This window comes from Aythya fuligula, chromosome 1 (assembly GCF_009819795.1).
Source record: "Aythya fuligula isolate bAytFul2 chromosome 1, bAytFul2.pri, whole genome shotgun sequence".
Classification (NCBI taxonomy): Eukaryota; Metazoa; Chordata; class Aves; order Anseriformes; family Anatidae; genus Aythya; species Aythya fuligula.
The window spans coordinates 176206211-176233309 of record NC_045559.1 but is presented as its reverse complement, the minus strand read 5'-3'; the positions used below and the strand labels follow the sequence as shown (position 1 = coordinate 176233309).

The following is a 27099-nucleotide window of genomic DNA, read 5'->3' as shown; positions in this document are numbered from 1 at the left end:
ACAGTGCAGACATTACAGTCTCTTTCAGGTCTGGTAATGGGAAGTTTTCATGTGGTGCTTCCTCACAGACAAAGAACTTGCAAGACACAGTAGAAAGTTGTTGTTGCCTCACAACATGTTCCCAAATGAACTGTGATAATGCAAGTTATGTATGGGTATAATATCACTTATTTGTGCTGACTATCTGCAATTGTTAGGTGCTGCTGTGAGAAAAATGGCTACTTGAGTTTTTGGGGTTGTTATGTGAACCTAACAAAACCAGACAGCATATTTGGCACATAAGGAAGTTTTATATTGTCATTTCATTGTAATGCTTTCAATGCATCCAAAAATCTTGAAGTATTCCAAATTCATACAGTGTCTCCAGTGCTACATATCATCTTTTTATCTTAGGTTTATCTGGAAGAAGTATCTCCATTAACCAAACCAAAGGTGATTCAGGAATACTGATGATTTCACTGAGGTTAATATTACCTTATAATAAAACCTGTTCTTTATGGATTCACTTACTTAGGGCGATAGTGCTCAACTATATAGTGGATGATATTAAAACCTTTACAAATGTTTTTGTAAGTAACTAAAATTACTGTGACATTTATTGTATTCCCTTCTCTTAGATTAGGGAATAAAGCTGTTACTTAAATTACCTTCAAAGCAAAACTATAAAGATTTCCATTCAGGATTAACATTGAAAAAAATGAAAATACCAAGTGCCATTCGGGGTAGTGTGATTGTATTTTAATACCTCTCACACCCAATGCTGCATCACTGTAAAGGCCTGCAAACTGATAGCAGAGGACACATCCTGTCTTCTCCTCCTTGTGCCTCTTGGCCCACCTGAAGAGATGTGCCACCAGATGCAGAGGCGGAAAAGACAAGTTGGAAGCAACTGCTGGGCTCCAGGAGATGTCCTATCCTGCTGAGAGATGAGCTCTGGGTTGAGGAAGGAATGAGTACGGTGTCTAAGAGCGGTTGGGGAAAGGGGGAGAGGAGCTTTGGAGAGGCTGCAGGACTAGGGGAAAAATGCAGGAGGCAGTAGCAGGCTATTAGTGGGGGCTTGAGGCTTTTCCTCTCTCCACCCTAGAGAACCCCTTTCCTTCCACACCCTCTGTCTGTGAGATATGCATCTCTGAGCTCACATCTCCTGGAACTTAAAGACCATCCAGTATCTTATATTCATTCTAGCTTGTAACAGGCATCTTCTCCCAATTCATTTCCAATGATGCCTACTCAACATTCTTGGTCCTCCAAGAGGAAGAAAAAAGATTTAGAAAGAGGAAATGTAGAGAGACCTCCTAGAGGAGAAGCTACAGTTGTTGCCAAAATTGGGTGTGAAGGTGGCAGCTATTGAAATGTAAGGAGATGTCTACCCTCCTCCACCTGCTTTGCAGCACCAACATGCAGATGAGACTAGCCAGGTCAGAGCAGCCCATCTCCATCTTTTTAGGCATTGATAGTGCTTATCAATAAAGTAGGCAGGGGCCATCCCTGCACAATGCCCACCTGCATATATTTGGAGGTCTACCTTAATGATGTTGCATGGATCTCAGGAAAATTTGTTTCCTGGTAGACCTATCGACTCCATTCTGGTTCTGTCAGCCTTTTTTTCTGCTTGTCTTATGGTGCTATGATGAGTTTTAAAGAAAGAAAGCAAACATCTCTGGTACTTAACTCAGCAGCAGAACCAAAGTACTGCAAAAGTACTCAAATAGGTCTGTTGAGTAAAAATGTCTGTCATGGTAACTATTCTGAGTATAGCTGCTCTTTCGTGACAACTCCTTTGAATTATTTCCATGTGGAACACAGCAGCTCTGACAGGAGCTCTTTTTTAGAGGGAGGCAATTTTCCTCATATATGACTTGTCAGCTGCTAACTGTGGGTGTGTAAATATAGCTGAAGTTTGGAAATAGTGCCGATCTGGCAGTGGCTTGGGCAGTTATTATTTATGGCCGAATGGATGAGATTCACGAACCTGGGTTTGATGGTAAGCACTGGAGGATGGGTACATTAGCCAAGCTGGTGTTTGTGGAGCACCTCGGCAGTTTTATATTGATTCCAAAAATGCAGTTGTTCTTGAAATGAGTGGTAAATAATGTAAGTAATTTATATAATAACCATAACAACATTCAGAAGCACCTCACTTTCATTTTACTCCAGTCTCATTGACCCTTTTTCCTCCCTTTGCTTTTATGGTTGTGTCCTCCCTTTCTCATCATTCTTACATCTCATTTGGGGTTTCTCCTCCTCCCTCCATCTTTCAGCTGAACTCCCACAGATCATGGGATCTTCCCTCCACATCTCCGATGTGGGTGACCTCATTTGTTTGGAAACCTTCAGCTCTAATCTCTGCACTGTTAATTTACAAATTTATTTCTGCATGCTTGTTTTGTCTTGTCATCTAGTGCCAAGGTTCTGGTTTGTGTTCTCTCTCTGATAAGCAATCTTTCCTGGTGCACTCCCTGCTATGACTTACCATGGCACACTCTCTTTGTGCCAGCTTGTACTTTCTGTATACACACAGGGTCTTTCCCATAAAGCCAGTTGTTTCAAAGAAACTTCAAGTTTACGGAGCAATAGCCAAGGAAGGTCTTAAGAGCTTTTAAAGGGATAAGGATATGCCTGTCTTTGCAAGCCTACCAAAGATGATATTATAACTGCATTTCTCAGCCTTCTGAGACCTTTTGATGTGACTGGAAGCCCTTTTCCTGAGAAATCATAGTAAGATTTTTCTTCTGTACTTTCAAGGTCATATACCCCTTTTGATTCAGATGATCTCATTCACATCATCCAGAAAGAGTGCTAGAGAGCTCAAAAAACATTCATACATTGTAATATTCCATGTCTCAAGTGCCAGACCTTTTATGTCCTAAAAGTCAAATAAATGCACTTTTATCCCTCATTCTACCTATGTGTATGAAAATTATCTATGGAAGAACCTCTTTATTTTTACAGGAGACCTTCAGATCCTTTTAATAGTCAAATTTGCTCTCCATCACAGTATTGCAGAAGGTGCAGCAAACTCAAGGTATAATAAGTAAAAGAAATACAGAAGTCAGCAGAGGAGAACTTCCTTCTTCAGCAGTAGCTTGTTTTAGTTCTGTCTTCTAGGATGTCTAGAAGAGAGGATTGTCTTTGTGCTTTCTTTGCTGCATACAGCAGCAAGCTTATATTGAAACCTAAAGGTAGTAATTTAGCTGGAGTTGTCAGAAAGCTGGAATTTTGTATGCGCTCGCATTTCTTGCAGATGTCTGTCATGCAGCAAATGTTGCTGGCTGACTGCCCTTAAAATGCTGGGGAAAAAAAGGGTTCTTGAAAAAGGGAAATACTAATGACTTCGATCCACTTCATATCTAATAGCTAGTGCACTTCCTGCTTCAAGGGAATGAGAACAATGAAATGTGGAGTTTGTGGAAAGCTTTGTGCTATGTCTGAAGAGATACTTGTAAATTCCCTATTTGGTAGTTGACTTTAAAAAAAAAAACAAACAAACAAACAAACAAACAAACAAACACATGGTCAAATCACTAAGTGGTGATGACAGAAGTGATCATATTATTCTAAGTTTTTCTCAAAACATATATTGTGTTGGACAAATATTGTGTTGACGCAGCTGGTTAGTGAACCTACCAGGGGTGGTGCCCCGCTAGACCTTCTCTTCACAAACAGAGAAGGACTGGTAGAGGACGTGATCGTCGGGAGCTGTCTTGGGCAGAGTGACCACGCAATGGTGGAGTTCACTATTCTTGGCGAGGCCAGGAAGGGGACCAGTAAAACCGCTGTATTGGACTTTCGGAGGGCTGACTTTGAGCTGCTCAGGACACTAGTTGGTGGAGTCCCTTGGGAGGTGGTTCTGAAGGGCAGAGGGGTCCAGGAAGGCTGGGCGCTCTTCAAGAGGGAAGTCTTAATGGTGCAGGAACGGTCTGTCCCCACGTGCCCAAAGATGAGCTGGCGGGGAAGAAGACCGGCCTGGCTCAACAGAGAATTGTGGCTTGATCTTAGGAGGAAAAAGAGGGTTTATAAGCTTTGGAAAAGTGGGCAGGCCACTAAGGAGGACTTTAAAGAAGTAGCGAGGCTGTGCAGGGACAAAATTAGGAAGGCCAAAACTCATCTGGAGCTCAATCTGGCTACTGCCGTTAAAGATAACAAAAAACGTTTCTATAAATACATCAACACAAAAAGGAGGACTAAGGAGAATCTCCATCCTTTACTGGATGCGGGGGGAAACTTAGTTACAAGAGATGAGGAAAAGGCGGAGGTGCTCAATGCCTTCTTTGCCTCAGTCTTTAGCGGCAATACTGGATGTTCTCTGGATACTCAGTACCCTGAGCTGGTGGAAGGGGATGGGGAGCAGGATGTGGCCCTCATTATCCATGAAGAACTGGTTGGTGACCTGCTACGGCACTTAGATGTGCACAAGTCGATGGGGCCGGATGGGATCCACCCAAGGGTACTGAGGGAACTGGCAGAGGAGCTGGCCAAGCCACTGTCCATCATTTATCAGCAGTCCTGGCTATCGGGGGAGGTCCCAATCGACTGGCGGCTAGCAAACGTGACGCCCATCTACAAGAAGGGCCGGAGGGCAGACCCGGGAAACTACAGGCCTGTCAGTTTGACCTCAGTGCCAGGAAAGCTCATGGAGCAGATCCTCCTGAGAGTCATCATGCAGCACTTGCAGGGGAAGCAGGCGATCAGGCCCAGTCAGCATGGCTTTATGAAAGGCAGGTCATGCCTGACGAACCTGATCTCCTTCTATGACAGAGTGACGCGCTGGGTGGATGAGGGAAAGGCTGTGGATGTGGTCTACCTTGACTTCAGCAAGGCTTTTGACACCGTCTCCCACAGCATTCTCCTCAAGAAACTGGCTGCTCTTGGCTTGGACTGGCGCACGCTTCGTTGGGTTAGAAACTGGCTGGATAGCCGGGCCCAAAGAGTCGTGGTGAATGGAGCCAAGTCCAGTTGGAGGCCAGTCACTAGTGGCGTCCCCCAGGGCTCAATGCTGGGGCCGGTCCTCTTTAATATCTTCATCGATAATCTGGACGAGGGCATCGAGTGCACCCTCAGTAAGTTCGCAGATGACACCAAGTTAGGTGCGTGTGTCGATCTGCTCGAGGGTAGGAAGGCTCTGCAGGAGGATCTGCATAGGCTGCACCGATGGGCTGAGGTCAACTGCATGAAGTTTAACAAGGCCAAGTGCCGGGTCCTGCACCTGGGGCGCAATAACCCCAAGCAGAGCTACAGACTGGGAGAGGAATGGTTGGAGAGCTGCCAGGCAGAGAAGGACCTGGGAGTGATGGTGGATAGTCGGCTGAATATGAGCCAGCAGTGTGCTCAGGTGGCCAAGAAGGCCAACGGCATCCTGGCTTGTATCAGGAACAGTGTGACCAGCAGGGCTAGGGAGGTGATCGTCCCCCTGTACTCAGCTCTGGTGAGGCCACACCTCGAGTACTGTGTTCAGTTTTGGGCCCCTCGCTACAAGAAGGACATCGAGGTGCTTGAGCGGGTGCAGAGAAGGGCGACGAAGCTGGTGAGGGGCCTGGAGAACAAGTCCTACGAGGAACGGCTGAGGGAGCTGGGCTTGTTCAGCCTGGAGAAGAGGAGGCTCAGGGGCGACCTTATCGCTCTCTATGGGTACCTCAAGGGAGGCTGTAGCGAGGTGAGGGTTGGCCTGTTCTCCCACGTGCCTGGTGACAGGACGAGGGGGAATGGGCTTAAGTTGAGCCAGGGGAGTTTTAGGTTAGATGTTAGGAAGAACTTCTTCACTGAAAGGGTTGTGAGGCACTGGAACAGGCTGCCCAGGGAAGTGGTGGAGTCACCATCCCTGGAAGTCTTCAAAAGACGTTTAGATGTAGAGCTTAGGGAAATGGTTTAGTGGGGACTGTTAGCGTTAGGTCAGAGGTTGGACTCGATGACCTTGAGGTCTCTTCCAACCTAGAAAATTCTGTGATTCTGTGAAAAAAAGTAAGAAACTATACAGAAAATGTGCTCTAATATACTCTGCTGGGTTTTGGTCTCTCTAGGGAGCTTCATTTTACGACTTTATCAGCTTGCCTTAAAGCCACAGAATATGTGATTCACAATTTCACCATCCTATTAGTCCATGCTTCTGTTGGGAAAGTGAATCAATTTCTGGATCTGATATATGTACGGACAGCTTCCTTTTCCCTATATTCTCAAGGGGAATCATGACATGCCCAACATATAAAGGTACATGGAGAGAGAGATGAATTCCAGTGCTGAAAGCTGGAAGTTAAGACATATCTAAATGTTAGAACATTAATAAGAATTCGATAATCAGTGTTTTGCCAGCAATGTGGCAATGTACTTTCTCACAGTGCTATTTGTACACAGTGTACTTTGGTCACTGGATGCCACAACCAGGAAAGAACAAAAGACTTAGCAAATTAAATCTAAAGATTTCCACTCCTGGTGTAGAACAGATAGGTATAATGTACCAGTTCATTTTAAACCAAATTATGTGTCAGGACATTCAGATACTTCTCTCTGAAGCCAGCAGTTTGCAATGTCTGATATAACAAGAACTGAGATGCTTAAGGTCCAATTATGAATTTTGATGAAAAATCTTTAAACAGAAAAAAGACATCCAAACTAAATAGCTCTGTGACATAATTAGTCTTTCCCCTCCTCCTGCCATCCTCATTATTCATTCAAGTGCACATGTAAAATAAGGACTTGATCAAAAGTCCTTTGAAATAGATGATAATCTGCCAGCCAGCTTGGCTGGGGTTTGGACAGCGACTGTATGTTTGTGTTGTGCCTTTATAATAGGCAGTTTTCAAATTTCTTGAGTGTTGATGGAGCACATGACATACAAGAAGAAACTGAGACAACTGAGCATCCTTTTTGCCTTAGGAAAACATGTCTAAGGGAAGATCTAAATGATATCTTCAGCTGTCTAATGGGGGTATAGGAAGATGAAACTAGACATTTCTTGGAAGGAGAAATGATGACAGAGGGAAAGGGAATGGACACATCTTGCAACATGGGAAATCCCATCTCAATATTATGGAAAAACAAATTACAGTGAATCAAGTGCAGGAGCACAAAGATACTGTGAACTTTGTTCTTGGAAGTATTCAAAACCACATAGATTTGAGCAACCAGGTCTAAGTTGACCAAGCTTTGAGCAAGGGATTGTATCAGATGACTGCCAGAGGTGCCTTTGTTCTGTGCTTCTATGCTTCTATAAATGCTGTTCATTTTATATACTTTGCAGTTTTCTAAGTCTCAAACAAAGTTGAAGTGTTCTGTGTGTATTCAGAAACTGCTGGGTTTGCTCTCATTTGCTTACACAAATGAGAAATGGAAAGGTTGTTAAAGAAAGGGTTCGGTAAACTGCAATATCATGTACTTTTCTCTGCATCTATGCATTTTACGCATTTAGTTTATAATACCAGGTAGAAAATATGCGTTGAGAGCTTCCTGTTTTTATAACCTGAGATATCTGTATCCGTGAATAATATATATATGTGGAGTTTTCTTCTTCTTTCTCTCTCTCTCTCTTTTATATATACATATATATATATATATATATATATATATATATATATTTACGAGCAAAGCAAGAAGAAGCATTATGTGGTTGTTTGGAACATTAAAACATGCCTGCACTCACACTGAAAATAAGCCCAAGTCTAATAAATGTTATTATGGCCACAGATGGATCTGCCTTCCCATATAAATATAAGCATATCTTCTTGCTTCTTCCATTAATCTGTATCTTCATGCAGATGTGTATTTTGCACAGCATGCTGTTTCAATACCTTAGCCACAGAAAATTGTCTTTGAAAATCTCTTAAAGTTAAGACTTTTTACAATTATTTTGTAAAAAGCTGACAATCAAAACTGATACTGTTTGAAATATAACAATGTTTTAACCGTTTTTAGTAAAATATCCCAGTTTTACTTTTTCTAATTAAAAAGGTATACATTTCCTTTTGAAATCTTTAAACTTTAGACAATTTACAAACTTTTAAAACAATGTTGACATGAAATACCTAATGAATGGAAATTTTCTTTGCAGTTCAACAAAATGCTTAAGATTTTGATCACAATCTTTGGACCAATTTAGGCTGGTGAAACAAACTTCAGAATTTCATACGCTGTAGAAGAACTTTTTATCCAACACGTAACGTGTTTTATAGCATATTACAACAAAAGGTGGAATATGGACCATGTACAAATGCATTATGAACACTGTGTTTTTTATATGGACTGTAGTAGGTATGCTCTGTGGTAAAAGTCTGGAAATAGGACAGACATGCCTGACCAAGGAAAGGAAAAGAAAGCTGAAAGAAACCCTATGTTTTTTTTTTTTTTCTAAGGCTACAGCCATCTGAATAAATGTTTGTGCCCTTCTCTGAAAAACAGAGTAGAAACTAGCACAGAATCAGAATAGTTTACCATGAATACTTCACATGCTTATTTCTTCCTGCCGCATCATCCTTCAGTTACTATTGGGACATCTGTTTTTATAACTAGTAATTTTTTATTTATTTATTTGGGACAGGTCTTGCACAGTTCTGCCTTCCTGGGGAGACAAAAAAAAAAAAAAAATCATGTGAAAACTCATGTTTCTTGCAAGATACATGCACAATAAAGGCCAAATGGGATTCATCAGTATTATTTACTTAGCCAGCAGAGCTGTTTATCAGAACCATATACAGATCATTCTAAGTTTATAAAGGACAATGAAATAATTGTGACCAGACTGGCTAAGTTTCACTCTTACTTTCTTTCTGAGCATTGGCTTTCTTGGCTATGGAATAAAGCTTTTGAGGAATAAAGCTTTGGCTTAGCTAAACAAAATGTTTTGTGTAGCTTAACTGTAAGCAGCCAAGATTGTAATTTTTGAGACTGGAACAATTTGTCTTCCATGAAGCATTTCTGAAGCATTTTCATGACAAAAAGTGTTGATGTTTGACACATGCAGTTTACCAAGGACTGCTTTAAATCATTTTTAATTTTCAATAGCTTTTCATCTACCTGCTTGTTGAGCAAAAGTTGGCAACTAATTATTTTGTTTAGAAATGTCCATTATACTTGGTACCTATATGCCTTTATGTCTCTGTAATTATTGCATAGAATTGTAATGTCCATAACAACTTGCAGGTTATGACTGATGAAGGCTGGTACTTATTCAGAATTATGACATGAGGAATTTGCAAAAGCAGTGGATTTAGGTCCCCTTTGAAATATTTTGTCCCCATCCTACCTCCCCATATTATTGAATAGCAAACTTCAGATGAGATGCAGGCACACCTGCTTTTGTTTGCATATAAACATATACAATGGCTGTTTAATAAAACATGTATATATGTGTGCCTTCCTCAGAGGCTAGGATTATCCAAAAGTCCACAGGGAGAATCTTTACACGTGAAGAGCAGATACAAAACAATGCGGAGAGAAAAGAAAAGGTCTAATTTGATGCACAGGACAGAGAGCATAGGAGAAGCTCCAGCAGCAGTAGTAGTCTTAGTCTTGCTGTGCAGCAATGAAATTCCTGCCGCCTGGTGTGTTGAGTAAGCAGAGAGCAACACAGAGCTAAGCCTTATAGTCATGTAGGAAGAACAGTAACATACAGAATTGAGTTAAAAATATCACTTCTATCCATGGCTTCCTTGACAGGAAGGTCCCACTTCCCCTTTTCTTTCCAACATTTTACAAGAAATGTCCTTTTAAAAGGTAGAGAGTTTTGTTTTTGTTGGTGGTGGTTTCTTTGGTTAGTTTGTTTTGTTTTTTCCAGCTGCGGTAGGAGTCTTTTTCCCCCCCCTTTTTCTATTTGCTAACCCTGTGGATTTGATAATCATCTGTGCACTGTCCAGTCATTGCTTTTCTATAGAGTTAAATCATTTCCACAGCTTGTTCACTACTACCACTAGTAGTTCCACTACTAGTCTTTAGTAATACCCTTCTGAGACTATATGTATATCATATATTTCTATGCCTTCTCTTGGATGTCATGGGATTTCATCTCGGTTACAACACCAGGGCTTTCAGGAGGTGGATGGTTCATTCTGGGGCCACAGCTTCACCCTGACAGCTCATCTCTGCAGGGCTGGTAATACTTGACACACCTTGGCTTGTTAGAGATGAATACTTTGTAGCAAGAAATTCCATTGCCAGACAGCAAATTAGTGATTGATGTTAGATGGAGAGTTAGAGATTAAAATTGTGCTAGCAAGATATGAGATGACACTTAAGTATAATTTTAGCAGTATTTTATTAAGTGTAACCATAGATTAATCAACACTACCTTAACTAAACACATAGAGAAGAACTGTAAAATGTAAATGCTCATTATTTCTATGTTGCTTCTGCTGTCAGTGACTGACTTGGAGGTAGGGTGATTGACTTGGGGCTGATATAAAACTATTTCATTCACAGACTGGGTTTTACACCTTCTCCAGTTGTTCTCCTTTAATGCAGACAGGGGATGTCAACACATCTGCTCAGTGCTGCATGGTTCACCAGGAGAGGAGAAGGTGATATATTTTATCCGGTCACTAAGATATCACTGTGCCATTTCACTCTACGCATCACAATTAAAGCAAAGTGAATCATTTACTTGACAAATTCAGTCTCTTGTTCTTTCTGTGGAAGTATTATCTCTAGTTTATTTTTTCTTTGAATTGCCTGATGGCAGATTGCTCTCATCACCTCAGTTGCTGACAAACTGTAATTAGGTATCCGTGTGCATGGTGCTAGCTAAGGAAGGTGCAGAAAGCCAGTTCCTTCAACGGTTTGTTTAATTACCTTTGTGTGCTGGCTCCAAAGGATTTTGGGAGCCCAGCTTCCCTTGCTTTGTCAAGCTGTGTAAATCCCATATCAATTATACCTCCTATTCTGGAAGCAAATCATGGAGTATACAAGCTTCACATTTGCTTTGCATGACTATTTGTAGGAAACAAACATAAAAGGAGCTTGTGTTCAGCCACAATAAATTCATTGTTAATTTGAAGTGAATATTTATATCTTTCTTTTTTGCTATTTGCCTGATGCTACTAGCAATTAATTTGGTATTCAGCTGATTCTGCCCAGCCTATGCCAGATCAGAATTTTCTATCCCTGGGTTTCCAATACATTTCTTACCCAGTGTTTTGTCCTTAATACCTTTATAGTTTGTTTATTGAAAACGGGTTTTTAATTATTTTTCAGCAGTGTTGGAGACCTGATGAGCAATTGTTAGACATACTGGGGAGAGACATTCACCTGATTAATGTGAAAGTTAACTGAGCAACAAAATTGCCTTGTGAAGAAACAGCTATGAACAAAGTTGAAGTGGTAAGAAAGTTTGAGGGAATCTGAAGAAAATATTTAAAGAAAGGTTATTTAAAATAATGTGTCCAGCAAGCTGAATGTTGAGTGTAAACATACAGTGTTTGCTGGCCAGTAGGTTGATTGCTGTGATATTTACCTGCAAGAGCAAACACACACATGTACTTATGAGGAGACAGTTTGTATAGGCTTGACTGAAAACTACTGCATTGGAGTGACAGGAATTCAAGGACGGTTTTTAAATAATAAAAAAGAGAGAGAAAGATGGATGGGTCCTTCAGGTGTGTGCCAAAGATGAAATTGTGCTGCAGCCAGCACTTTTAATTGCATTCAGTGTTGGCGTCCAGCTTCAGCACTAATGTGTGCTTTTGGAAACAGATCCATCCTTTGGGAAACAGGTCTTTTCACAGAGAGAGGAAAGGAGGAGAGAAAAAGTTTGACACTCTCTCGTTGGCAGAACTCACACGGAGAATATTTCAAACGTTACCAACTTGCGCCTATCAGCAGCAATTAGGTTCTCAGTTTGCAGGCTTGTGGTCAGCTTAAAGCATCTTAGCAGTACGATCCCCACAGGGCTTTAGTACAAGATACTTCTACTCACTCGTTTGGAGTTTGTTTCCCTCCTTGGTGTTTCAAAGGGAGATATCTCAGTACAACCCCAGCAGAAACTCATGCCTAGGTCACCGAGTTTCATTCCTGTGGAGGGTTGCAGCATCCATGGAGAGAACTACAAGGAGATTGGTGGGGACGTGGCACACTAAGGCTGAAAAGTGACACAACCAGAGATGCAACTAGAAGAGGAGATTTGAGGCTTGAGTGCTAGAGGAACCACAACTCAGCTGTTATCTAGTCGTACAACTTCCAGCTTTGCATAGATGATGGATGTCTCCTCACAAGAGCGAAAAATGCAGAATGTTTCAAAGGCATGGCATGATGTAAACCATTCCACCCACAAACTTATTGCAACAGTTACAGCCCAAGACAAATCCTCTGCCTTGAAAGGGGAAACCCTCTGCCTTTTTGTTCCTGCTCACTCATGTACCAGTGAGGGCAGAAGCTTTTCTTTCCAAAAAGAAAGGTGGGCTGACTTTTTGTATACCAGCTTGCATTCTTGCTTGCCTGCTTTCAAGAGATGAGCATTGCTCAGATTACAAAGGATTTAGCTTGGGAAAACCAGATGGTTTTCTGTGCCATGCAATCACTTTGCATGGAGTAAAAGGTAGGGAGAAGACTTACAAGTCTTAAAGGTCAAGAAAATTAAGTGAAACCAGGCTGGATTCATTACTGGGGTTTTAAAAGATTTTGAAAAAAATAGAAAGAAATGAGAAGGAAATTAACTAACACCTATTTGGAAGAGGAAAATACTCCCGTGGTTGACAACCACCCTGCAGCACCTTCGCTGTTTCATCTCACCTCCATTGTGACAAGAAACTTGGACAATTCTTTGCAAAATGTTTTAAATTCCTTTCCCGGATAACATGATGGACATATAAATTACTTTTATCTTGCTTTGTATGCTTATTTCTAAACCAGGAGGTCAGGTGGTTAAGGTTTCAGACTAGAATTCAGAGATCTGAATTTATTTTTAATTTCTGTCACAGCTTTTCTTTAGCAGGGCTTCAGCAGGTAACTTCCCCTGTCTGTGCCTCATTTTATTGTCTGCAAAAAGGAAATAGTAATGCTTATGTTCCATCCAGGGTGTCCTGCCTTATCAATATAGCTGATAGGATTTTTGAAGCTGTGTGTGCCTGTGTCTTGGGTCAGCAGTGTTCCAGCCTTCCTGGGCCACATCAGCCCTGTCTGTATCAAAGGCCTTTGTCTTGCCTGGCTTGGAGGGAAAGTTCCTAGTGATGTTTGGATGTGTCGCTAGTTGCCATTTGTTATCTTTCACACAGCACCTTTTTTAGACCTCCCTTGTAGAGCAGCCAGGGCACTTGAGCCAGCTTGGTGACTGTGCAGGACAGCTCCATGACGATACAGAGCATTTTGGATTGCCTTGTGGGAGCCTAAGACAGGATCCAGCTCAACAGACTGACCAGACACATGCTTAATCTCTGCCTATTCAACAAATGCTTTAAACATAAACATGCTCCAAAGTGTTGTGCTATACATGGGTGAGCTCCAAAATGTGCTGCTGTGCTTTGCTAGATAAGGATCGGTATTTCTCTCCGAAAGAACTCATAGGACAGACATATTAGCACTGCCTGCATTTCTAGGTGAGAGACTTGACACTTTGCTGTCTACATGGCAGCTAAAGTAGACAAAAACAGAAAATATTTTTTTTAATTGCTTCCTGACATGTAAATAGAGATTATCCAGTATGGCAATTTGCACATGTATTATAAATTAGTGCTATCAAGCTGAACTATGTGATAGCAACCACTGACATGAATTGTGTGTTCTTTATTGTTCAAAAAGAACAAAATTAATTTGGTTTAAATGTGCTTTTTGTTCTTTGAAGTACCTACTGCTTAATGCAAGCTGCTTTCATGAAGGATATGCTGAATTGTTGAGTCCAAGCTTTTCTTTTCCTACGTACAATTTAAAAAGCACATAATAAAGATGAAAGAGTTGAAATAATACAGGTTATGTGTTCGAATGCCAAGAATTCTCCTGTTTTTATCTAGATTTTAAAAATTGCTGAGTGTGATCACAAATAATGTGTTAGAGTATCACCTTTGAAAACTTTGGGAGCTTAACGTAATTTAAGAGCCAGCCTTTCTGATGGGATTGCAACTTGCTGTAAAGCTAACGCTGTGCAGCTGATAAACAGTGACAGAAGAAGTAGGCGATCCAAAGCACATCCAAAGCACCCAGGCCTGTGTGCATCGACTTCTGTTTAAATCACATATGGAAAACTATCAAGCCTGCGTGTTTAAAATGCCTGAGACTGAATAGAGTGTGAAGCAGAAGCAGCAGCCAAAGTCTGTAAAAGCAACTCATGTCTAATACCCATATATGCATGCATGTGTGTATATACATAGACACATATATGCACTCAAACAGTGTATGATATGCGTTCAGATCTGATACAGAAGTGTGAATGGCAAACACACTTGTACATTTCTCTTCTGGAAATTTGTCCCCAGACTTACCAGTCCTGTTTGCAAAGCTTGGCCCTTCGCTGTCATTGTACTGGCCAGAAAACCTAACATCATTTCCTTCTTTGTAACTGGGGCCCTTTCCCTAATTTGCTTGACATAGATACAGTCCCCAGTGGTCCCTGAAAGGGATCATAATCCATCCTTGCCATCTTCATCCCTTGCATTTTTTCCAGGTGGACACTCCACAACTCCCCCAGCAAAGTGGATATTTTTTCTTTCCAGAACCCAAGCATGACTATTTCTGGTAGGAGGCACGTAACAGAAGCACGTTTGCCAAGTGCTGCTGCCTCTTTCCTTGGATATGGGAAAGCATTTTGTTGAAATGGGAAAACCAAATGAATAGAGCCCGCCAGCCCCGCACGCCTCCCGTCTGCGAGCATCCCCACCCCGGGGATGTGGGCTGTGCTGCAGACTCAGGGGGCCGGGTTTAGAGGAGCCCTTTGTTGAAATATTGGCAGCACATCACTGGACTCGTCGACGTTACAGATGGAGCGCTTTGCCGAACAGATGGATTCTCAGCTTTCGGAAAGAAAGGGAAGGTACTTGATGTACCACGGTGGGAAAGGAGGGGGGGGTCTTCCAGGCATATGGGAAGGCAGGGAAGAAGGCACGTTCTGCACTTTTTGGTGCACTTGGAGCCTAGCAACCTCTCTCTGGCAAACTTGCTGAGAATGTGTGAGCACAGCGCTCTGCGAGAGGGTGAAGTTACTGTAACAGACGTGGAGGAAGCAATTTGTGCAGAAGCAATGGAAATGCAGGCAGAGTCTAGAAAAGCCAGCTCTCCTGAGCACGCAGCTAAGTATGACAGTGAGAGATCGGGCAGTGCTGCTGCCCGGGAGCAGAAGCACACTCTGTTGAGGCACAGGATTAGTGCCAGAGCAGCATAGGACCAGTTAATTTTTTAAAATCTATTGTGCTGAGAAAAGAGTCCAGAAATAGATGTTACTTGCCACTATAAAGGCAGGCATCCCCATTTTCCAGCAGTGCTTGCATCAGTTTCTAGCTGTGATGGGACGGTTTGCACAGTGGCATCATTCAGGGACTGTATTGCTATTTCTTGTCTTTTTTTTCTCCCCTCTCCACCTCCCCATCTCGTTCATACTTTGCCTCCATCTTAATTGTGAGTGCAGGATCATTTCCGTGCAGCACCCAGGAGCCTGCAACCCTGACTGGAAGTGATGTTATCTGCTCTGATATTTACTGCTAAAATCTTCATGAAATTGCCAAGTGGACTGTGATAAGGAAGCTGCATGAACCGAAAAGAGCTATCATACTTTGGTGTTGTGTGCTAACTCTCTACAACTTTTCAGTCACTTTACCCATGTACACACACATATACCGAGTTAGCACAAATATTGTACTTTATTGTGGTACAGTTTAGGAGATGATGACCTTGGACTTCAATCTTTATTTTATCTTCTTAGCTTAATTAGACAATCTAAACACCTCTTGAATGCAGGCATAAAACCTATCTAGCCATCGTAAGGATACCAAAGACCTTGGAAATCCAGGTTTTCTGAGGGGAGAAAAAAAAAAAAAAAAAAAAAAAGAGTGTAATAAAGGGCAAAAGTGTCAAGGTTCTTGTAAAGTGTGATTCTCTGCTGAAAGCAGCTATGCAAAAACATTGCTTTCTTAAATGATGGTTCTGGCTTTTGTTCATAGTCAGGGCTGTGTCTGTAGCAACTGAAATGTCAGAAATCTTTTTTTTTTTTTTTTTTTTTCCCTAAAAAAAATAAAGTAAACTGGATTACATGCCCACTTGTGCATCAACTGTGCTCCGTTTCGTAGGACCAAATTCTCAGGGAGGCTCTGAGATAAAATAAACCAGGAAACCCATCATTGAATTTTAGTATGAACATTTTTCAGATTGTTGTGTCTGGATCTCTGCCAAGTTTCAGCCCTATAATAAATTAATTCCAACCCACACAAAAGAGAAGAGGAAAAAAAAAAAGACTCCTGCAAGACAAAAACATTGGGCAATTTTTATGGGGAAACAAATGGCCAAGAATAATTAATTGGAAAAGTAATTATCCAAAGAGAGAGTGAACTCTTTTCTCTAATTGGAAGCTATAACAGTTTGCAGACTTACTAAACACAGTATAGGAGGAGCATCAGCATTTTGCTTCACAAACATGATTGTATTGAATATAAAGTTAAGATGTTACTTCCTCTTGTTTTATTTCTCCTTACGCTCACTCACTGTGATTGAGGCCACTTCCCTCTCTCTGTGGATAAATCTAATCTGGCTGCCGCAGGACTGGAGAAATTCATGGAGGTGATGAGCCAGGGTCTGCTTTCTGCATTGTACGTCTGGCTTTACTGAATCTCTAGTCACCCTCGGATAATAAATATTTCATATGTTGGACAGGTGAAAGGTTTCATTCAGCTGCAGATCTGCTTCCAAGGCAACCAATTCCTGTCATTTGAACAGTTTAAACATGTTGAAAACAAAGCTTTCTTTCTGGTTTTCTCCTCTACGATTTTATGTGTAAAGAATTATCCGTCTCCCTCCTGTCCCTCCTACAAGCAGATACAGAAAAGCCAATAGCATTAACAAGTAATTCTAAACAATTTATAACCCAAATGTATTCTCTCTTCCAGTCAAAATGGGATGAAAAATGCTATTTTATTTTGCAAGAATAGAATAAATATCTAGAGATATGGAATTGCCTGTGTTAGCATCTATAAATACTCTGCATGCAAATGTATGCAACTGTAACACGATGTTATGCTTTACATTATGATTCCCCATTATGATGTGTGTTTCCCCAGTACAGTTCTCCAGTAATTCTGTTACAGGGTGGAACTTTTGGGGGGCAATACACCAGCTCTCTTCTCTGAGGAAACTGAGAAAATTGCTAGCAAACTGTCTCCAACCACATCTGATTTCTGCCAGTGTCAGAACTTAGGACACATCTTCTGGAAACTATCTGCTACCTTCTTTTACATCTTGCAGCTGAACAAGCTCTTTTAAAGAATAACTTTGCTCCTTCTTCCTCTGCACATCTCCAGGCATAATGGTAAGCTGCCCTCCCTCCTCCCCTCAGGCTCTCCCCACATCAGGACTTGGTGGCTTGTGCCCTTCTCCATGTCCCCTCTGCTCCACCTTCTGCTGCTCGCTACAAGTGGCACTTCTCTTCCTGTGTGTCTGGGTGACTATGAAGAAAGGGGAAATTTTGGTAGGCAGACCATTGGTAAAGGAATTTTTCCACCATCTCAGGTCAGGCTTAGCCTGAGATATTTGTACTTGAATGTACCTGACCTCCTGCGTTTATGTTCTCTTAATGTAATTATGGCAGAGCAGTGGTATTTCTCCAGGAGACTCAGGAAATCATTTGGAAAATACAGCATCTTGTGGTGAGATTGAGGGGTTTTAGCTATTCTGGTGAAAAACCGTGCATAGGGGGCTTATTTTTTCTCTCTGCTCTGTCCATCTACTTACTGTATAGGTTCTGGCGTTGTATTCAGGGTGTAGGAGGATGTTCTAGATCAGTTCAGAAAGGCTGACACAAAATGCACAACTGCTGGTTTGGGTTTACGGGGGAGATACAAAGTGGCTACAGGTTGTGATAGCCATCTTTGTGCCTGGTAGCTCCATGGCTGATCCCCGCATTAGAAACAATTAAACTATGCCTGACCTTGCAGCCCTCTTCCTCCTGCTTCCAGGCATATAGATTTTAGCCAGCAGGTCTCTGGTTAACCCCTCCTCATTGCTGTTTATTTCCTGCCACTCTGCAGACACACCACTGAGTGTTAAGTATGTGAACTCAAAGACGTTCCCTCTCTACCGTACAGTCTTAATAGTGAACAGTCACGAGCTGGCTTTCTCCAGGCAGAATTATTTCTACCTAAGAAATATAGGCTTCGGGAGTATGCCCTTTCTCTCACCCTTTTCATATTGCATTAAAAGCATCCACTTCGGGAAACTACAACTGTGTTTATTCGAGTGTTGAATTTGGAAATAGTACCGGGATCCCTGCCACTGCACGCTTGAACCATGAAGCCCAGGTCAGTTCCATTTTTTGGTTTTCGTGTACTGGTGCAGCGCTGCAATGTTTTGAGCTTCCAGGTCTCCATGGGAGCAATTCTCCTTTTAACATGCAGAAAACATCATGTTCGATTTTATAACCTTACTTTTTGCTTTTTGTTTTTGTTTTTGGTTGGTTGGTGTGTTTTTTTTTTTTTTGTACTACTAAGCCAGAACGTCAGGGTGGCATGTCAGTAAACACAATGCGTTCAGAAGAGATCATGCTGACAGGCTTGAAAACTAAACACTCTGTTCTCAACAGGCAGGAGCAGCTCCGATTTTCCTTACTGCCAACCAGGCTATCCCTGGACCTTATGGGACAGCTGTGCTTAATCTGCCTTTTGCTCCGTCGCTGTGACTGCCAGCTATTGCGCTAAATAACGCGGTCTCAGGCTGTGGGAGGATAACAAGTTTCAATCACTGTTCACTGAGGTTGGCTTCGTGACTTGAAGGCTGCTGACTCAGTACCCCCTTAGTTCTGTCAGTGAATCAAGCCTTTTCCCATCTTCCAACCTTCTGCAACATTAGGAACATTGTGGTTTTGTTATACTGCTAGACAGAAAGGCACTGGGGTAGTTCTTATTGCACTGTCTGCAACTGATGGGTGTTACTACTATTTCATGTGGTACTTTCTAAGGAAGTGGGTTTTGATAGTAAGTCTACACTACACCTCAGACTCCAAATTTCACCCAAACTGAGTTTTCATTTCTGAAATTTCATGTGTGTAGTCTCTCACTGTAAGATGGATTTGCAAAGGGATGATCAGAGGTAGCAAGATTTGGTACCTGCAGTGTTTGTTCCCCCAAACGTATGTTGGATGTCTCTATCTGAAGCCATAGGACTGATAGTTTGTTTATAGGGAAGACACTGTGAGTCTTTCCAAGAAAATAACAATGCCTTTTGCAGGGCAATATGTTGGTGTTTTACTGTGTTGCATCTGGGGATATTGTTTCCCTTTAATTTCTTTAATGCTTTGATATTGCTAGGAATGCTCTTGGAGTAGAGTTCCTCTTGATGGAAGTTATGTCACTATCGTTTTTTTCATGTTTGATCCCATGGATGAAGGATAATCTGGAGCATATCCAAACACGGTCTTTTCATGACCAAGAATATAGCAGCTGTTGTCCCCTTCAGTCCCTAAAGAGGAGTCTGCAGGGCAAAATGCAGTGTCCAGCCCCAAGTCTTCTCTGACTTTTCTCTGGTGCATTGAGTTACACTCCTTATGGGTTTTCCTTCTTTTAAACTCTTCTTTCTGTGTGTATTTGTTCCTTGTCTAATTATTTTAAGTCAAGCCTACAACAGCTGTGTAGATTACAGCAAAGGTAACACTCTGTGATCTTCCTGTGGCAGGAAAATTTGCACGGAAAGATAAATATCTTCTTTAGGTATTATATTTATGGAAGACAATGGAGGGGAGAAATTTTGAGCGACTGAAAATTTTGTAACTGCACCATTAATGTTTAATTACTATTGGCAGCCAAGAAATGCCTTTCTGGATTAACCAGACACTCTGCTTCGGGGATATGCATAGGTGGCAGAAAGTGATAAAGCTGGTGAAACCGCACCTCTGGGAACATGTAATGGGATCTTTCCTGTGATATGCAAATTATGCTGCCAAGTTGCTGTATAAACAATTCATGGGAGAAGTGGTGAGAGGTAGTTAAATAGCTGGATCATGTATCAAAGATAAAATCCATCACTGGGAATGGAAAAATGCATTAAAAGAGTGGTTTTGCTTTTTTTTTTTTTTTTTTAAAATAATATTCTTTGCCCAAAGCATTTAGTTGCACTAAAGAGTAAATAGCAAATGATTTATCAAATTGTTGCAGTTCAGAGTAAAGGAGTGTTTAGGAATCCAGCATGCATGTAGTTTATGGCAGAAAAGACTTTTTCTCCTAAATGTAATCTAGCCAATAAAGTAACTCTTTTTTCTTTTTCTTTTTCTTTTTTCTTTGACAATAAATAAATAAATAAATAAATTGCTTCATAAATGTTAATTTGGATACTTTTCAGGAAGGAGACATGCACTGCTTAGTTTTCAGTTATAAATACAATCCTGACAGTTCCAAGCATGAGCAATGATCACAGGCAGCCCAGCAAAACATATTTCAGGGTCACATACAGTCAGAGATCGATGAGTGTGCATAAACCTTATTGACACTAGCAGAAGTTGAACTTGTGGCTTCAGAGTGGGTTTCCACCTTTTGTGTTTTATACAAGGAGAGGATTCTGGCTAATCACATTCCTCCAACAAATCAAAGATTGCTCTTTCACAAATGGCATCAAAAACCACATTGTTTTTCCTCAGAGGTCCATTCCTATAGCAATTTTCCCACAGCCCTCTCCTCTACCTGCTGTTCATTTAGGATCCAATGTGGCTCAGCTGAAGGCAACTGAGAAGTCTCTGATTAACTTCAGGGGGAGTTGGATCACGCACTAGAGTCCTAAGAGGCCAGCAGCAGAAAATTTAAGAAGCCAGTGGGGAATTTTAAAGCATCATGAGGCAAGGGAAATATTTTTGGCCTTTGACTTTCTTTTGTTTTGCTATGCAACAGGAATGATACTCTAGATAGAGTTGTACAGTCATAATAAACAGATCCTGCATTCAACAAATGCATCCGATTCTGTTCAGTGTTTAATCACCCACAAAAGCTGCCTCAGATGCTCTTCCACCAGGAACAATATCTCCTAATTAACTGTAATTAAGGTATATTATAACAACAGGATGTGAAACTAGATGGATCTGTCTCTTGACATTTCAAATTTGGATAATTTTTTTTTCTGCCAAGTCTCTTAATATGCTTCAATTAATGATAGCAGAGGCCAGGCCATTCTCAGTGATGGATCTGCATACGTGATTCTTAGTATAACTGAGATGAGATGGAGCATGAATCTTTTCACCATTAAAGCCCCCTTAGAAAAATACATGGTCCCCAATTAAGCCTAATTTACTGGCCCAGATGTTGATTACTAAGAAGACAAGGGTAAAAGCTTCATCACCTTATCCTGGAAAGCGTAAGGTGAGAGCCCAAGATGAGAGAAAAATGTGGCATCTTGTCTGCAGACTCTTCAGAGAATTCATAGCCACTTGTAGCAGATATGGCATCTCTTCACTCACTGAGAAGCCATGTGAATCTGTTTTATTCATGCACTTATCAAGTAAATTTTTAATTTGAGTGGCCCAAGGAAGTGCTTCAATAAATATCTAGAAAATTATTGCTTCTCCTCTGGGCTGTAGTCTTCACAAACTAGTAAGTATTTGGAGGACTAATCAGAAGTAAAGCTGATACATATAGTATGGGTCTAGATAGCTTAACAATGAAGATTTTTTAAACTATTCCTGAAAAAAAAAAAGGGGAATTTCCAACTTAAAGAGAATTTCCTAGCTCAGGTGTTCCTGGGTGCATAATTAAACTGAATTTGCTGGCCCCTTGCCACTAGCCACAGCTGTCCTAAAGAAGAGTAACAACATTGTATTTCTACTAGTTGACAGCTTTGCTTTTCTACGAAGACTGAAATCTTGCTTGTACCCTGAAATATACATTAACACATCAATGTGCTACAGCTCCATCTGGTGACTCTTCGCAAACCTGGTGATGATGCTTCACTGTGTGTCATTAATGTGTTTCACAATGTCGTTAGCTTATGGGACCTGGGGAGGAAATCACCATTTCAAAGAGGAGCACAAATGAAACTGGGTTTCTGCATAGTTTATTATGGTGTATAGGTATTTGCCTGCAATTATCTATTAGGTGTCATCAAGTGTATGCAATCAGAAGGTTTCGTGTAAAAACAGTGGGGAAAAAATATGAAAAGCATATCTCTCATGCTACTCCACTGAGCAGCTCTATTATGATAAGGACTTAATTTAAGTGATCTACTATATCTATGATTACAGAATATAATCATGTTCCTAGGATACATATTTTTTCTTCATCTCCTTTTAGTTACCTCTGTTCCCTATAACTTCCTAAAGAAAATATTTGTATAATTTATTTGAATTGTGTTCCCAAGCATCTTTACTGTAAATCAGTTCCCTGATTGAGAAATGACATGATTACAAACTTTCAGTTTTCTTTTAAGATACCAGTAAACAACTTTTTTAAAACTCTCATATTTTGTTTGCATCTTATGTGCCCATACTCGCTTGATCACACTCAGGAAATATTTTTGTACACTGCCGCTATGCATGACTAAGAAAAGAGCTGTAGATAGAACAAGATGAGATACAGGCTGTAATTTACACCTGACAGAGTGTGAATTTCATTGCAAGTCCTTTTAAAGGAAACTTGCCATTTTCTCCACATTAAGATAGACAGTGATTCCATAAAAAAAATATGATCATTGTCTTTTTTGTTTGTTTGTTTGTTCTACTCTGCTTTGGTAAAATTTTATATATATATAATAATAATATATAATATATTATATAATATTATATATATATATATTCCTTGACCTAATGCAATCTTGCTTTATCTGCAGGCACAGGTCATGGTCCTGTCATGCTGAACATACCCTATAAGCAGAGAACAGCCTGACTAGGCAAGATTAATGAAGTGCAGGATAAAAAAAAATATTATCACCCCATTTCATGGGTGGGGATCAAGGTACAGGCAGTTTAAATGACTTGCCCAAGGTCTATTGCAGAGCTATTTGAGGAACAGGAATCTCCTGGATCCCCATCCAGTTGCTTTTCTATTTCTAATGGACAGAAGACCCCTTATTTGTTTTGGTTGAACTGCAATTTCAGGTAGTTTAGAAGACATTTAGAGATAGAAGGGTCTATTAGTCTTTCCCACTGAAAGAAATATTAGCAGGCAATTAAAAGAATAATAAATGGGACCCGTTTAAACTGCTCTACTTGCTGTTCCTCTGAGCTTCAAGTAAGAAGGTACACAAAGGTCATTTCACCTGACTGCTTATATATCAGAGGCCACTAGTGTCACCCAGGCACTACTAAATTAAACTATATATTTCAGACAGAAATTCACTCGTCTCACCAAACATTGTCTATCAAGACTGTAAATTCAAAGGACTGGGTCTTGTCTCTGCATGCTTCTGTTTTGCATTCCTGCAGTGTCACCTGGACAAACAAGGACAGTTCATACTTCTATTGGTTTAATCCCCTACATCATCACAATTATTTTGAATAATTTGATGCCTTCTAGCTTAAACCAAACCAAACCAAGTGAGCAGAGATGGTGTCAAAAAGGTGTGGACAGTGACCCTGGTACCTCCTGTGTGCCAGAAAAGCTCATTTCCCAAGCAGCAAGTGATAGAGCAAGAAGAAATGGCCTCAAATTGCACCAGGGAAGGTTTAGATTGGATATTAGGAAAAAATTCTTTACTGAACGGGTTGTGAGGCATTGGAACAGGCTACCCAGGGAAGCGGTTGAGTCACCATCCCTGGAGGTATTCAGAAGACATGTAGATGTGATGCTTAGGGACATGGTTTAGTGGTAGACGGTTGTATGTGACAATCTTAGAGGTCTTTCCCAACGTAAATGATTCTGTGGTTCTATAATTGCTGCTGTAGGGATGATACCAAGTGGTGGCTATCCAGCTGTGCTGGGGGAGCTGGGGAAAACTGCTGCACCCCTGGGTCTTCTGGGCTAGTACCTCTGTCCTCTGAATGTTCAAGGGGTGAAGTCAAGACTTGGTCCCGGGAGAACATAGTACAGAAGTTTGCTGGATGACAATATAAGCAAACAAGTCCAAAGCTATCAGTAACTATATTCATAGCTACAGGCCAAATGCTTTATTCATAATGTTGCAGTGAAAGTATTAACATTACATTTGTTTAAAAAGTAACTAGTAGGCCGTTTGTGACCCTCATAATACATGTTAAGCAGTGCTCTGCTGGTTTACACTGGTTGCATTCTGCTTTATGTTTTCCAGAGGGTCAGTGTGCAATGATTTTTACAGCAGTAACAAATGCTATTTATGAATATAAGTAACTAATTTACCAAAGTTTCACACAGTGACTTCACGGCTTCTGCTTCACAGTTAAAGGTTCTGGAAACCTTTTGGTCCTGTTGTTGACTTTGGGTTGTTCCTGTTTGTATCTTGAAGCCTGAAAATACTTTATTACAGTAAAGTAAATACATTATTCTTGTTATTGCCCCTGTTATTAGAAAATATTTATGTAGTGCAGTAAATTTACATTGTACTCTGCCAACGTAGATAAAGGCAAATTCTCTGCCCTGAAGAGCTCATAATTCAAATAAGACAAGACAAACAAATGCACAATACTCCAGGAAAGGATGGTTGAAAGCATTGTTAGCTATGTGAAAGGGGTGAAGGACTTGCATGAGGAGAGAGGGGGATGCTATCGTTACCAGTGTTCCTAATATTATGTCACAGTAGCATCTTAAAAGTCTCAAAGGACAGAAGATCCAGCTGTATGAGTGCAAAAGCCTGGCAGGAGGGTGGACCTGCCCATGATTCTTGGAGCATCACTGGCTCGCTGACATCCCTGCCTGGGGAGCTCCTGAATGAAGCAAGCACCAGCCCAATTACAGCACAAGGAGCACTGGATCTCCAGTTGGTTTTAGCCCTCCTGGGGTGGATGAGGTGTTAGCCAGTAATTGTACAGCAGGACAAGATGGAGAGAGTGAAGGCTTTTAGAACCATCATAACCACCATGAACTGCAGCTGGAACTCCATCTGTTCCAGCCCCGGGGCAGCCAGTTATAAGGCAGTAGCCCCAAAGCGTTTTTTGTTGCCTGATAACAGCTGATGCACAGTCTCTGATGGTCTCCTGATAAGGCCTCATATTAAATATGGGATTGCCTCTCCCTCTGTGGAGGCAAATCATAGAATCATAGACTATTCAGAGTTCGAAGGACACACCAGGATCATTGAGTCCAACTCCAACGAAAGACAAAGAAGGTGTACAAGTGTCCTGTGGAGAAGAGCACACATGCAGAGTATGCAATATTCCTGTTTGCAGTTCTACAGTAATTGCTTCGTGATCCCATATGCAACTATTTAGAAAACAGGTAGAAAATTCTTGGCTCCATTTCACAATGTAATTCAGCTTCTGATGAAAGCCACTGGGTATGAGGGAGAACCAAGAGCCTAGAAGCTCTGCTCCATCTTCTAAAAAATATAAAACCTCCTCAGTTCCCCTCATTTACCCACAACAACCAGACCAGGAGAAGCAAAAGGACAGAGGGAAACTCCATGTAGCTCTCCTCACCTTTAATCAAAGGAGGTACTGCCCTCAAGCATGGCACAAAGGATAAAGAGAGCCATTTACTACCTGGTCAAAGCTGATGGGAAGAAAGAGGGAAACCATGGTGGCTGAGTGGGGTTTGTAGCTGAGTGGTTCACTAATCTTTAAGAAGGGAGCTGCAAGGAGCAAAGGAGTTAAGCATCTGGGAAAGAAACAGGGCTGAGGAGAAACAATTCATTTGGAAGTGGGAAGAAAAGGGCCAGAACGAGTTTCCTCTCCAAAGAACAGGCAGATGTAGGGCAATACAGTTGTAGGAAATGTGTGTGAGTGGGCAGCTCCCGTTGTCAAACACTAATAGTCATATGTTGGCATATTCACTGGGGATAGGCAGGAAAAAAAATCAGAAAGCAAGCCATCTCTCTAAATACACATTTGTGTCTATATCTGGGGACAGTCTCTTGCGTTACGGAAAGCTGTAGTCATTTCTGTTCTGAGCTTTGCTGTGCTGGAGTTTCCCAGGCAAAGGACAGGACTGGGAGCCGAGTCCCTTGGGATTGAGTGGTGTATTGGGATTCATACAGCAGGTAGCTGAGTGGTGGCTGGGCTCAAGAGGCACAATTTGCTTGACCCAGCCCATCTCTGAGTCTTGTTTCATTGCCTTATCAGGCAGGTGTCTGAAACAGGCCATCTGAAGTATCTCATTCTCCCCATTGGCAGTTTTGGCAGTGGGAAAGCTCAGGCCTAAGCCTGAGGCATAGGTCTCGCACTGGATGAGATGAATCCCTTCTTCTCTTAATGAAACAGCACAGTGTAACAGAGTACTGATTCTTGGTAGTGAAGAGATATTTGGATGAGGGAATGGCCTGTGGCAGAGTCAGGCAAGAGATGTGCCTTTGCTGTAAGGGGAAGCATGTAGTCAATGGATGAAAAACAAACAAACAAACAAAAAATTGAAAAGCACAGAGCAAAATTCTGAGGTAAATGGAGAAGAAGAGGCAATACACTAAGAGGAATGGAAGGAATACAAGATAAATGAGACCAGAGAGTACACTACCAATTCAGAGCTTATAGTTGGGAAAAAAAGATCCTGAGTGTAATGAGCTAAGAGGTGATGGCAGCTTTTGGAGAGAGAAGAGATGCAGGTTGATAGAAGAGATATTGATTTTTTCTCATAAGCAGAATTTTTCACCAGAAACCTTGAATTAAAACAAAACAAATGTAAATCTCTCTTCAGGTGTTTCACCTGAACTCTCAATGAGAAAATACATGGTGGTCTTGCATAAAATTTTGTTCTATATGATTTTAGATCACTTCATTACCCCATGAATAGTGTTCTGCAGGTCACCTGGGAACTTAAGCAAGGACACTTAGATGTCATCTATTGTCCCAATTTTGTCCAATGATAAAAGTGTATTTTAAAAATATGAAAATAGTTTGATTGACAAGTGTTTTTTTTCCCCATGAAACTGCCTGAAAAGACAGGCTGCTTTAACTCC

General features: G+C 41.2%; 1 protein-coding gene across 6 annotated transcripts in view; it reads left to right on the top strand.

Annotated features, from left to right (window-relative positions):
* The window catches only part of ENOX1 (ecto-NOX disulfide-thiol exchanger 1), a 365043-nt gene that overhangs the window by 190604 nt on the left and 147340 nt on the right, over positions 1 to 27099 (top strand). Inside the window, exon 1 of one of the 6 annotated variants that reach the window (XM_032203175.1) lies at positions 26177 to 26187. The exons of the other annotated variants lie outside the window; for them this stretch is intronic. The gene's annotated coding sequence lies outside the window, so the exon portion shown is untranslated. Of the gene's footprint in view, positions 1 to 26176; positions 26188 to 27099 lie in introns of those variants that run through there. 6 annotated transcript variants of the gene reach the window in all.